The sequence below is a fragment of the Macaca nemestrina genome, chromosome 4 (assembly GCF_043159975.1).
Source record: "Macaca nemestrina isolate mMacNem1 chromosome 4, mMacNem.hap1, whole genome shotgun sequence".
NCBI classification, from domain to species: Eukaryota; Metazoa; Chordata; class Mammalia; order Primates; family Cercopithecidae; genus Macaca; species Macaca nemestrina.
In genome coordinates this window covers 162,056,484-162,069,381 of record NC_092128.1, presented here as the reverse complement: position 1 = coordinate 162,069,381, position 12,898 = coordinate 162,056,484, and positions in this window count along the sequence as shown.

Here is a 12,898-nt window from a genome sequence, read left to right as displayed (position 1 = left end):
CAGTTTTAGACTACTTATATTTTATATATTTAGAATACCGAGCAATTTATTTCCATAAAATATTAGCTGCAATTTTAGTACTTGTAGTAGGATGAAAAACATACTTCTATCAATAAGGAGTTAGATTAACTAAAAACAAAACATTTTTCTGTCAAATTTAGTAAACAATTTATTTAGCTGGTTGACTGTGCAAACATTTTTTTACTTGTGGTATTTTTTTGTAGTTAGTTCTATCTTCATAGACTGTAGATTCCAAGAAAATAAATTTGCGATTTTGATCCTCTTTTATGACAAACAGCTTGAATTATTGGTGTCTAGTAGGTGAGAATTACATTTTTGAAAAATAAATAAAATATTTATAAAACTGAACTTTTAAAAACTTTTAAGAATTTGCATTTATTGTCATATATTAAAAGTGGATAAAAGCTTAACTCATATATACATTTCCTCTCTGATATTCTTATTTATTTAATATAGATCATTGAGGATTGGTGATCATTACAGACTATGAGTAGCTAATTCATTGATAAGGTTTCCATGTCAATGTTGCCAGGAAAAAAAGTTTAACTTACAAAGAAGCTATTTGCTTTCTTGTGTTACCAGAATATAGTATGCAGGAAGCTCATAAATTCATGCCATTGCTATCAGCAGAGACTGAGTAAGACAATTTAAGTAAGTCACATCACATCCATAATCATTAAAATAAGAACAATTAAGAACACATCCTCCAAATTGATACACCGTTGAGATTTTTGTATATTTTAGTCTATATTACTCTGTTATAAGCATCATAAAAACATAAATAACATGTTTCAGATGCTACTAAATATTGCTTATGTGATTTTAAAAATAATTCATAAGTTTTAGTAAATCACAAAGGAAAAGTTTTAAACATAATATATATGCGTGTCAATAATGCATTACTCTACTGTCTATTAATACAATTTCCTTATTTAAATTAAAATACACTATTAATTGTGGTGGATATCAACAGAAATAGAAACAAAGACCGAGAATACTTCTTTCATATGCAAAGTAGAATAAGACATTGATACAGCTATTGGCAAGATAGTGTTTCATTTTATGATTTAGATAAATCATTTTATTATTAAGGAAATTGTAATTTATATAAATGGAAACTGGTTGATGGGAAAATTGTCTTTTGCTGTGTGAGACTAGATGCTTTTTCAGAAATAATTACCATCAAATTATTGCTTTTGAAATAATTAAAATTTCAAATAGTTATTTCCAAATGTATGGAGGTTCTATTAAAATGTTCATAAAATATTTTCTGCTGCAATAAAGTATATAGTTAGGCCAAGAAATTCCATTGGCCTAATATTATTCCTAGAGGTTACTTTAGGTGTAGTGATTGTATAAAGAGAAATAATATCCAAAACAAACAGCTGAACTAGTGGACAGGAATGAAGACTAGAATCTTGAGAACAAGGATGAGAATCTTAGAGGATAAGTTATCTATTGCCGTATAATAAATTATCCTACAATTTAATGGCGACATAACCCATTGACAAGTCTCCCTCAATTTTTTTTTTTTTTTTTTTTTTTTTGAGACCAAGTCTCGCTCTGTCGCCCAGGCCAGAGTGCAGTGGTGCAATCTTGGCTCTCTGAAACATCCGCCTCTATGGTTCAAGGGATTCTCCTGCCTCAGTCTCCCGAGTAGAGGGGACGACAGGTGCACACCAACACGCCTGGCTAATAATTCTTTTTAGAATTGCCTTAACACTTTTGGAAACTTTATGTTTCCATGTTGAATTTAAAGTCTGTTTGTTTTAATTTTTGTTAAGATAATCGAATGTGATTTGTTCTCCTTCTATTTTGTTTAATTTGTTTCTGCTTTCATGATGGTTACCTTCCTTACATGCCTTGAATTTTTTTATGTAACAGTTCACTTTCTGCTAGGTTCTCTTCCCGAAGGTTTGCCAGTGAGACTGCACAAACATTTTCCATGACTTGGCTCTTCATCGTTCACAGCTTTTAAGCTGGTTTTGTGTTAGCAGCTAAGCTCTGGGCTCTGAATCATACACTCAGTTCATTTTCAGCCTTGAATTAACAAGAGACAAAGATCCAGTTTTGGATTTTGTAGTAACTGTTTTTCCCTAAAATTGTGAGGAATCAGCTTATTTCCAAATTCAGACATAGGCGAGTACAATTGTCCCAGCCACCTAGAAACAGATGTAGGACCCTGTTTATCAGGATTATTAGAATTGGACCACATTGATTCTCTGCTCGGTGAGTTGTAATATTTTAGGCTTTGTTCCTCATGAGTTTTCCCTTTGTGGACCACGAATGGAAATATTAATCTACATCTGTATATCTATCTATCTATCTATCTATCTATCTATCTATCTATCTATCTATCTCTCTCTCTCTCTCTATCTAAGCTATCTACCTATATGTGCTCTCACTTTTCAATGCATTTTCTCAAAAGGTAGAGGATCTTCTCTTTGAAGACGGTTCAAAACAGGTCTTGTAATAAAGAAGTCACTTGATGTGGGTTCCCATTCATTTATTACTAGATAAATATTTGTGAGCTTACAATAGGCTTGGTGCAAGTGTACAAACACTGGTTAGAAAATTCTTTACTTTAAAAATTCTTTAGTTCTATTTTTCCGGAAGTAAACAGTAGTTTTCCAACGCATCTTTGGAAACAAATCTGTTGAAAAAAATAAAAATTACTATACAATTCAGATGGCTAAATTAGGATTACATAATAGATTGCTTATTGCCATACTGTTTTTTGTTTGTTTTTCTTGTAATAGGGATTGATTCATAAATATGTAAATCAGAAACATAATGGAAGTTATTTAAGTAGTTTAGAAAAGGAATAATGAGATATTTCCTTTTATTGGAAAATGAAAAGAATTTTCTAGGAGCCAAGATAATTGTGATCTCAAAAATTCTTACTCAAATATATTTGTTGCATTATGAATCACAGGAAATTATTACCGTCAACTAAACTTGGTTCAGTGATAGCTTATACAGTTAGGTTATGGAACTATATGTTACTCATTATAAATAGCCTAATGATAAAAATGATTGAAGAAAAAACTTGAGTAGACTATACACTAAAGTGCCTCATGGATGGCTGCCAACATTTTCAGATTCCGTTTCTAGAAAGTATAGTGCAATAATTTAATGAGATCTATAAATATTACAAAACTTTTTCATGGGGAAAATGTATCTAATGTTCTAAAGTTCAAAATATCAGTGATAGAATACAAGATTCTAATACATGAAATGTTCAGCAAGTTCATGAACTTAAATGAATTCTTTTTGAAGTTAAAATACAGAATGTAAAGTAAAAATGGTATTCTGATGAGTTATTTTTCCTTCATTATAGTAGGAATTGTTCTATACACTTTAGTCACAAGTTTTAACTTAGTGTCATAAAATGCTTATTAAAATATTATAAATTTAAATAGCAAATTAGGAAACATTTTAATACGTAGAATGATGAAAGCTAATTTACTTAATACCAATAATAAGAACACTTAAACACTGTTTTTGGGAGTGTAAATTTGTTCAACCATTGTGGAGGACAGTGTAATGATTCCTCAAAGACTTAAAGATAGAAATATCATTCAACTCAGCAATCTCATTACTGGGTATATACCCAAAGTAACGTAAATCATTCTATTAGAAAGACATATTCACAATAACAAAGACATGGAACCAACATAAATGTCCATCAGTGACACACTGGATAAAGAAAATATGGTACAGATACAACGTAGAATACCATGCAGCCACAAAAAAGAAAGAAATCCCATCCGTGGCAGGCATTTGGATGGACCTTGGAGGCCATTCTCCTCAGCAAACTACCACAGGAACAGAAAACCAAATACTGAATGTTTTCACTTATAAGTGAGAGCTAAGTGATGAGAATACATGGATACATAGAGTGGAAAAACACATACTGAGGCCTCCCAGAGGGTGAAGGGTGGAAGGAGGGAGAGGATCAGGAAAAATAGCAGATGGGTACTAGGTTTAATACCTGGGATACAAAACAATCTGTATCGTGAATCCCCAACAGAAGTTTACCTATGTAACAAACCAAACAAACGAATGTACTGCTGAACTTAAAAGAAAAATTAAAAAAAAAAAGAAAACAGAGAAATAAACGTCAGTCTAATCAAACTATGGAAAAATATAAGGGCTTTTTTAACACAAAAATAAGAAAGGTTGAGACAATTTAATGTATAAATATATCTCCAGCTCCATTAGTAATTAAAAATCATTGAATTTAAGTTACAATTAGTAGGTATTAAGAGTTTTAAGACTACTTTAGATAAAGAAAACTCCTAGTCTTACGGTTTCTGAAATTTTGATGAATAAACTAGAATAATTATTAATTTCTAAAATATTACCTTTATTACTGTTAAAGTTGTGTGTTGTAGATAAAAGAAAAATACAAAGTGACTTGCAAGCTTATCTCTCCTCAATGTCTTCCTTGGGACTGCTCTTTAAAACAAGCATGAGTTCACAGTTCGGGCCAATCTACTCAGTTTCTGTCTCCTTTGCTCAACAGAGCAAAAACATACATAGAAATGACGTGAAAGTTTTCTAGATTAGATCCACTCAGCCAACCTACAGGGACTAACATCAACATGAATTTGCTTGGGAAAAATTACTTCTCAAGGAATCTGAATAAAATAAATGTGTCACTGTCATGCTTGCCAAAAAATAAAAGCTGATAATGCATGGTGCAGGGGGAAACAAAATGCACTCTTATGCATTTCTGGTAAGTCTACTACCTATTTGGGGGTAATATTTATAGTATCAAACTCAAATATGAATGTATTCAATGACACTAATTATCCTACCAATAGATTGTATATGTATTTATCCATTAGATATACAATTCTTATGGACAAAATGCTTGAGCTTGCTTTTTAAAGAAACCAAACTTTTAGAATACACTGTGATAGAGAAAATTGTCTCTAACAATTTGTCTCTATTTAATTGTCACAAATAGAGACAGTTAATATATATTTAAGTGTAAAATTGTACTTTCTATCATTGGTCTGGGATAGACAAACATCTTAATAGCTAACTTTATAAAAAAGTCCTTTATAGCATTGTTTGCCTATTTCAATTTTTCTTATTGTTATACACAGTTAAGTAGTTTCAGATACATACCAACTTTTGCCCATTTTGATTATTTGATATATAAAGAATTTATTCAAGTAATATCGAAGACCTCACGTTTGGTTTATTATGCAAACCAAAATAATAAAATGTAGCTAACAGAATGAGATCCAATGACTAGTTTAAGAGTTTCAGAATCAATAGAAAAATTTCAGTTCATTGAAGCAAACTGTGAATTCTAGAATTTTGACTTTAACTTTTGCTACACTCTTATCTTTGTAAGTATCCAGCTGAGCTGATCAGAGGATAAACTTTAAAAATGACTGTACATTCAGAAAAACTCCACAGGGAAGGAAGGTTGATGAAATGTGATTTCCTAATGTTCGAACTTTGAGCCATACATACAAAATTGTACTCAAAGAAATGTGATTATCCAGAATATCCAAAAACTTTTAAATTCTATAAAGGTCTTCTGCTTATTTATAAAAAATGCAAAAACATATGGCTAAGAAATAAATTTCAACCTTAATAAAAAGTTTCGGCTGGGCGTGGTGGCTCACGCCTGTAATCCCAGCACTTTGGGAGGCTGAGGCCGGCGGATCACAAGGTCAGGAGATGGAGACCATCCTGGCTAACATAGTGAAACCCCGTCTCTACTAAAAAAAAAAAAAAAAAAAAAAAAAAAAAAAAAAAATACAAAAAATTAGCCGGGCGTGGTGGCGGGCGTCTGTAGTCCCAGCTGCTCGGGAGGCTGAGGCAAGAGAATGGTGTGAACCCTGGAGGTGGAGCTTGCAGTGAGCCGAGATTGCACCACTGCACTCCAGCCTGGGAGACAGAGAGAGACTCTGCCTCAAAAAATAAAAAAAAAATAATAAAATAATAATAAAAAGTTTCACTAATTTTCAGAAAATTTCTATTCTTTTGCAACCAAGAATGTGCAAAAATGGTGCCAAATATTAGAAAAGAATAGTTTGAATTATAAATGAGACATACTAATGTATTCCATTTTTCAGTTATCTTTTTAAAAAGTATTGTTACTTAAAATTACCAATGCATAATTGTTCTCTTTAAAGTGCAGTAATAAGGAGAAAATAATCAATCCCTATTTATTCTCATTTTCTCACCTATATTGTCTCTTTTACCAGTCCCATCACTCCCATTTCCTCTATAAATATTACACACGTCTCCTGATACCCCTTCAATTCACCAGTACTCCTTAATTCAATCTACATAATTAACTACTTTTCTATTATTCTATTTTTTTCTATTTAGATTGTATAATTGTTCAAAATTGTTGCTGCGTTTCCCTGTGGTAGAAATTTATATCTATACCCCATGGGTATATGGTGTGACCATATGAATTACAGTAAATAGGCTTTAATCTATTTGAAGCACTAAAATTTCAGTTATATCACACTTTATGTATCTGTTTTAATTTTTACATTTAAGGCATTTGGATTAAATAAAATTTTCTTTTGAGACCATAAAAGGTAAAATTTTTTTTTTTTTTTTTGAGACGGAGTCTCACGCTGTTGCCCAGGCTGGAGTGCAGTGGCGCAATCTCGGCTCACTGCAAGCTCCGCCTCCCGGGTTCCCGCCATTCTCCTGCCTCAGCCTCCTGAGTAGCTGAGACTACAGGCGCCCGCCACCGCGCCCGGCTAATTTTTTGTATTTTTAGTAGAGACGGGGTTTCACTGTGGTCTCGATCTCCTGACCTTGTGATCCGCCCACCTCGGCCTCCCAAAGTGCTGGGATTACAGGCTTGAGCCACCGCGCCCGGCCGGTAAAATATTTTTTTAAAAGACACTCAGCAAAAATGGGCAAATTCTAAGAAAAACACAGTTTTAATTAAACAGAAACATGTATTTCTATATCCAAAACTCCAACTTTAATGTCAGAAATAAAAATCAGGATTTTAGATAAGGCTGATTGGAGGAAAACAATTACAGATAAAAAAGGAAACCATATGGACAGGGCCAATAATTGGTTGGATTAAATAAAACTAACACCTGGTTCTTGTACCCAATTTCAGTAAGTTCATGGCTTCACTTGTAACATAAATATATTCACCAAATGATAGAATACAGTTGTAAACTGTGAATGATCAGTTTCAAAGGAGAGTAGATAATATAAAATATCTTTTACAGTCTTGCATAAGACTGTATACATGTCTTACACGTATACTGTCTTACAAAGACATGTATTACTGTATCATTCCAATACATGAGTAAATTTAAGTTTCAGAGGAGACAAACTTGTGAAGATTCATCCTAGCTTCAAGGCATGTATTCATTACATTTTGATGCCAAATGTCTTTACCTGCAATTTCATGAAGGAACCACCAACAAAAACAGTCGATGTTTTGTTACAACAGAGTTCTTTATGATTTTGGAATAAATGAAAAAAAAATTCCTAAGAAATGATTTATCTACAATGTTGGAAAAATCAACGTGTTTATTTGTTCCTCAGTTTTGCCATGGGAGAAAACGTGTTGGACTTTGTAAGATTATGATTTAGCAGAAGTTCACTTAAAGGAGACAGCAAGAGCAAATTACAAGCATGTGAAGTACTAGTTTTACTAGGTAACATTTTTACCTTTCTGATATCTTTTTTGTTTTATCTAAATCTACCAGTATGGACTACATATTTAGTAGTTTCTTCCTTTTAGAACAGTTTGAAATAGAAAAAAACTAATGAAAATGAAATTTACAAGTGGATAAATGCAAAAGTTATATGCAAAATTAAATTTATTATTTTTCAAGTTCATACTTCTTTGCAAATTTGGGTACAAAATTGTAAATTCTAAATAGAAGTACATAACAGAAATCTGAGAAAGTTAGTCTTATTTTCATTATGATCTAAGTGTATGCAAATTAAATCTGTTTCAATTAACTTGTGTGTCATGTTTTACGTTAATAAAAATGCACACACACACCCACTCACACACTCACCACATAAAAGTCAGGTTCTGTAAGTGCTAAATAAGAACTGGCAGTGACACTGAATGTGATTTAGAGATGACTAAATATTGTAATACTTCAAATTCAACTAAAAATACAAAAATATATGTTTTTAAGTGAAGAAACCTTTAGAATATGTATAGATCATTGTATAAGAAGACATGGATAATGATAATGTCAAATTAACAAGAGATTAATAATTTCAAAAAAACAATACCACAAAACCATATTTCTGACAGAGCATCTAGAACTTACAAATGTATATCTTAATTACAAGAATTTACTTCTTCAGAATTTTTTTTTTTTTACACCGAATGCCTTGAATTTTTGTCGTTTTTTTTTTTTTTTTTTTTTTTTTCCTGTTTGGATTTCCTTACCTGGGTTTAGCCAAAAGACAGACGACATTTTAATAAAAATGTAAAACAATTGACTGTAAACTGCCTACTTTTTTCTTGTACTCTTAAAGTTGCTTACTTTGGGAGGTGTTTCCCAAAGTTGTTTGTTTAATGTATATAATTCAGTGTGGACAAGCTTAAATGCTTGCCTTTTCTTTTTGAATTTTTGATGCTTAGTGGAAAATAAATCGCATAGAATTGTTTTCCAAAGCCAATCTAATCAAGTTACTCTATCTCAAACTTTCCATGTTTTCTTTGTACTTAGACACAGAAGGGGAAAAAAAAAGAAAAGATATTTTAAAATCTGGGTCAGGTGCGGTGACTCACGCCTGTAATCCCAGCACGTTGGGAGGCCACAGTGGGCAGATCACTTGAGGTCAGGAGTTCGAGACCATCCTGATCAAAATGGTGAAACTCCTTCTCTACTAAAATACAAAAATTAGCTGGGGGTGGTGGCACATGCCTGTAATCCCAGCTACTCAGGAGGCTTAGGTGGGAGAATCGCTTGAACCCAAGAAACGTAGGTCAAAGTGAGCCGAGATCATGCTACTGCACTCCAGCCTGGGTGACAGAGCGAGACTCCATCTCAAAAAATAAAAACAAAAATAAATTATAAAGCTAAAAATCTGTAGGGAATCACTGAATAACTTTCTGTAAATTTCTCTTTCCATTAAACACAATTATCTTCACAAAACTAAAACAGCAATGCTCCATTGATCTTTACGCATAGCCTTGCATAATGACTCTACAGCTTCATGACTAAAATAGCAGCCATAGAATTAAGAGAAATTCTACATTAGTTCATGGGAGATGATAGTTATATATTTAGTTTAATTGGATATATAAATTTTTAATTGACTTTAACAAGTAAACAACGGTCTTTAAAATAAGTTGTTTGATGTGAATACAGAAACACTATCCTTTATTAGCAATACTTGTATTCTGTTCATTGACTGGTTTTATGGAAGTGACCAACATATTAATGTTGCTCCATATAAAGCTTTGTTTCAATTGTTTTTTCTTTCATTGTCGTGGTTGATTGATCCTTATTGACTGCCTACAGATTCTTCCGACCAATAATCAGCAAGATATCAGTAGTCAGAGAAATGCACTGGACCATCACAATATGCACTCACTTACCTCAATCTCACAGTAGTTTTTAAATCTCTTTCCTTGACTTACAACTCTGGTAAACAAAGTCTAGAAAGTAGTGTCATCGTTTATAAGCTCCCCTCTTAGAAGAAAGCTTTTTTATTGAGATATTTGGCCTCTAGGTCAGATACACTGTGATAACAATTTGACTACATGGTTCATAAGACAAAGAACAATGAGCATGCTTTAACTAAAGATGTTGGTTAGAGTAATTTATTCCCCTCTCTGTCTATTTGGCATACAGAAAACCATAGGAAAATGTGCTACCAAGTACAGGAAACAAAAGTTGTGTACTAAATGCTACAGATAGATAGGTAGATAGATAGACGATAGATAAATAGATAGATAGATACATAGATAGATAGATAATAGATAGAAGATAGACAGACATTGTCATTTAATATTTACTCCAGGCATATGATATGACTATAGCTGTAATCTTTATTTTAGAAATGAGAAAACTGGCAGAAGAGGGAATACCTAATGTCGCAGAACTAGTCAGCGGCAAGGTCCAAGTTCAATTTCACAAAGAATTAAGCAATTAAGTAGTTATCAAGTATCTATATACTTTATTAATTACTAAGCATATATAATATACTTGGACAAGGTCCAAGTTCAATTTCACAAAGAATCAAGCAATTCATTAAGTGTATATACTTAACATATATACTTAAGTATGATGTTAGCTGTGGGCTCGTCATATGATATATATTGTGTTTAGCACCATTCCTTCTAAGGCTAATTTGTTGAGAGGTTTTATGATGAAAAAGTACTACATTTTGTCAAACACTTTTTCTCTATCTGTTGCAATGGTCATATGGGTTTTGTCCTTTATCCTGTTAATATGGTGGTTAATGGATCTGCTAATTTTGAACTGTCTTTGATCCCAGGGCCAAATTCCACTTGATCATGGTGAATGATCTTTGAAATGTAATGTTCAATACGACTTGCTGGTACTTCATGGAGGATTTTTGCATCTATGTTCATCAGTAATATTGACCTGTACTTTTCTTTTTTTGTAGTATCTTATGTATTACTAATAATCATGTCTCCTGTTTTGTTTTTCATTTTACTTATTTACTTGAGTCTTCTTTCTTTCTTAGTCTAGCTAAAGGATTGCCGATTTTGTTTAACTTTTCAAAAAAGCAATTCTCAGTTTATCTTTTTTATTATTTTTCTAATCTCTATTTTATTTATTTATGCTCTGATCTTTGTTATTTTCTCTCTCTTGCTAACTTTATATTTAGCTTGTCCTTGTTTTACTAATCCTTGAGGTGTAATGTTAGGCTGTTTATTTCAGATTTTGTTCTTTTTTGTTGTAGGCATTCAATGCTGTAAACATCCCTCATAGAACTGCTTTGGCTGTGAGAAATTTTCTAAATCTCATGTAAAATAATTACACAACATCTGGCAAAAACATCATTCTTGACTATGAATTATTAAAAATACTACTCTAAATGACAGAAATGAAATAAAATACTTGAAATTTCTGTCTTCATTCAATATTTTATTCTAGGTTTTACTAAGAAGTTTAAAACAAGAAAATAAAATAATACAAGGAACTCAAAAGGAGTACTAAACCTTTTATAATTTAATGCAAAATGATTGTGAATATATAGATACAAAAAAAAAAAAAACCCACAAAACTAAACCCAACATATACACAATTAAAAACAGGTGAATTAAAGGAGTTCCCTGAGATAAAAATCAATATTTTTAAAAAATGATATTCTCTATACCAACAAAAACTTAAAATGTCAAAACTATGCCATTTGAAATAGCATAAAAATCAATACCCATAAATCTAATGAAAATTGTGCAATACTTCCACTATGAAGATATAAAAAATTAAAGAAATTAAAGGAGGTATAAATAATAGAGGAACATAAGATGTTCATAAATTGAAGAAACTCAACTTTTTAAAAATTTATTTTTTTCGAACAGGCATGTAGACCCTTTATATAAACCAATCAAAAGCTTAGTAGTTATGTTGCAGGAAATGGACAGGTTGACGCAAAATTGTAAGTGGAAATGCAAAGGGAAATAATAGCCCAAATAAACCGGTTTTTGAAGTAGAAAAGGTTAGAAGATTTATAATACCAGATATTAATAGTAAATAGCTATAGTTGTAATAAAAATGTGCTAGTCATGCAAGGGTAAACTAATAACTAAATGAAACAGAATAAAGTTTAGAAATAGAAACACACATGCGTGGACAGGAGTTATAATAAAGTTAGCTTTATAGATCAGTGGGGAAAGAGTCAGGTGAATTTCTCAACTAAGAAGACAATATTCACTCTTCCTACAAAAGGAAATGAGTTCCAAGTGGAATGAGTATAAAATACTTATTGTGGCCAGGCACAGTGACTCACACCTGTAATCCCAACACTTTGAGAGGCTGAAGCAGGAGGATCTCTTGAGGCTATGAGTTTGAGACCAGCATGGGCAACATAGCAAGATCCTGTTTCTAAAATAATATGGAAAAAAATTGGTTGGACATGGTGGCATGTATCTATAATCCAGGCCTCTTAGGGGGCTGGGGTGGGAGGATCACTTAAGACCAGGAGTTTGAGGCTGCAGTGAGCTAGGATCACACCACTGCACTCCAGCCTGTGTGACACAGCAAGACCCTGTGTCTTAAAAAATTAATTAATTGAATAATTTAATTATTTATCAAAATATTTACTTTAAAATGGTACATTTTCTAGCAGAAAGCTTAGGCTATGTTCTTAAACTATGAGAAGTAAAAAATTATGAGCAAAACAAATTAATAAATTGAATTATTAAAATTAAGAGTGTATGTATATCGAACACTTTTTAAGGGGATGAAAAATACTATGAGCAAAGCAGTAAAAGTTAGCTTTAACGTATACAGTCAATCTCCAGTATCCACAATGTTTAACAACTCTAAAATTCAACAAGGAAAATAGAGAATTAGAAAATATGCAAAACCTTTGAATGGCATTTCCTCTCCCAAAAAACAGATATCTAAATTAACAATAAACACATGAGAAGTGCTTACCTCTTTAACAGGTAGGGGAATGCAAAAGAAAACCTCAGTGTGACATAACTACATAACTAGACTGATTAAATATAAAATGGCTTACAATGCTAAGTGTTGGTAAGGGTATGAAGCAAACGGAATTCTCATACAATGCTGGTGGAAAGTTTAATTTCCAAAACTGCTTACTGATATCCACTAAAGGTAAACCTACACACATCCTAAAAACTAGCGATGCATGCCTGTATATCAGCTTTACAGTTATGTACAGAAGTGATTAT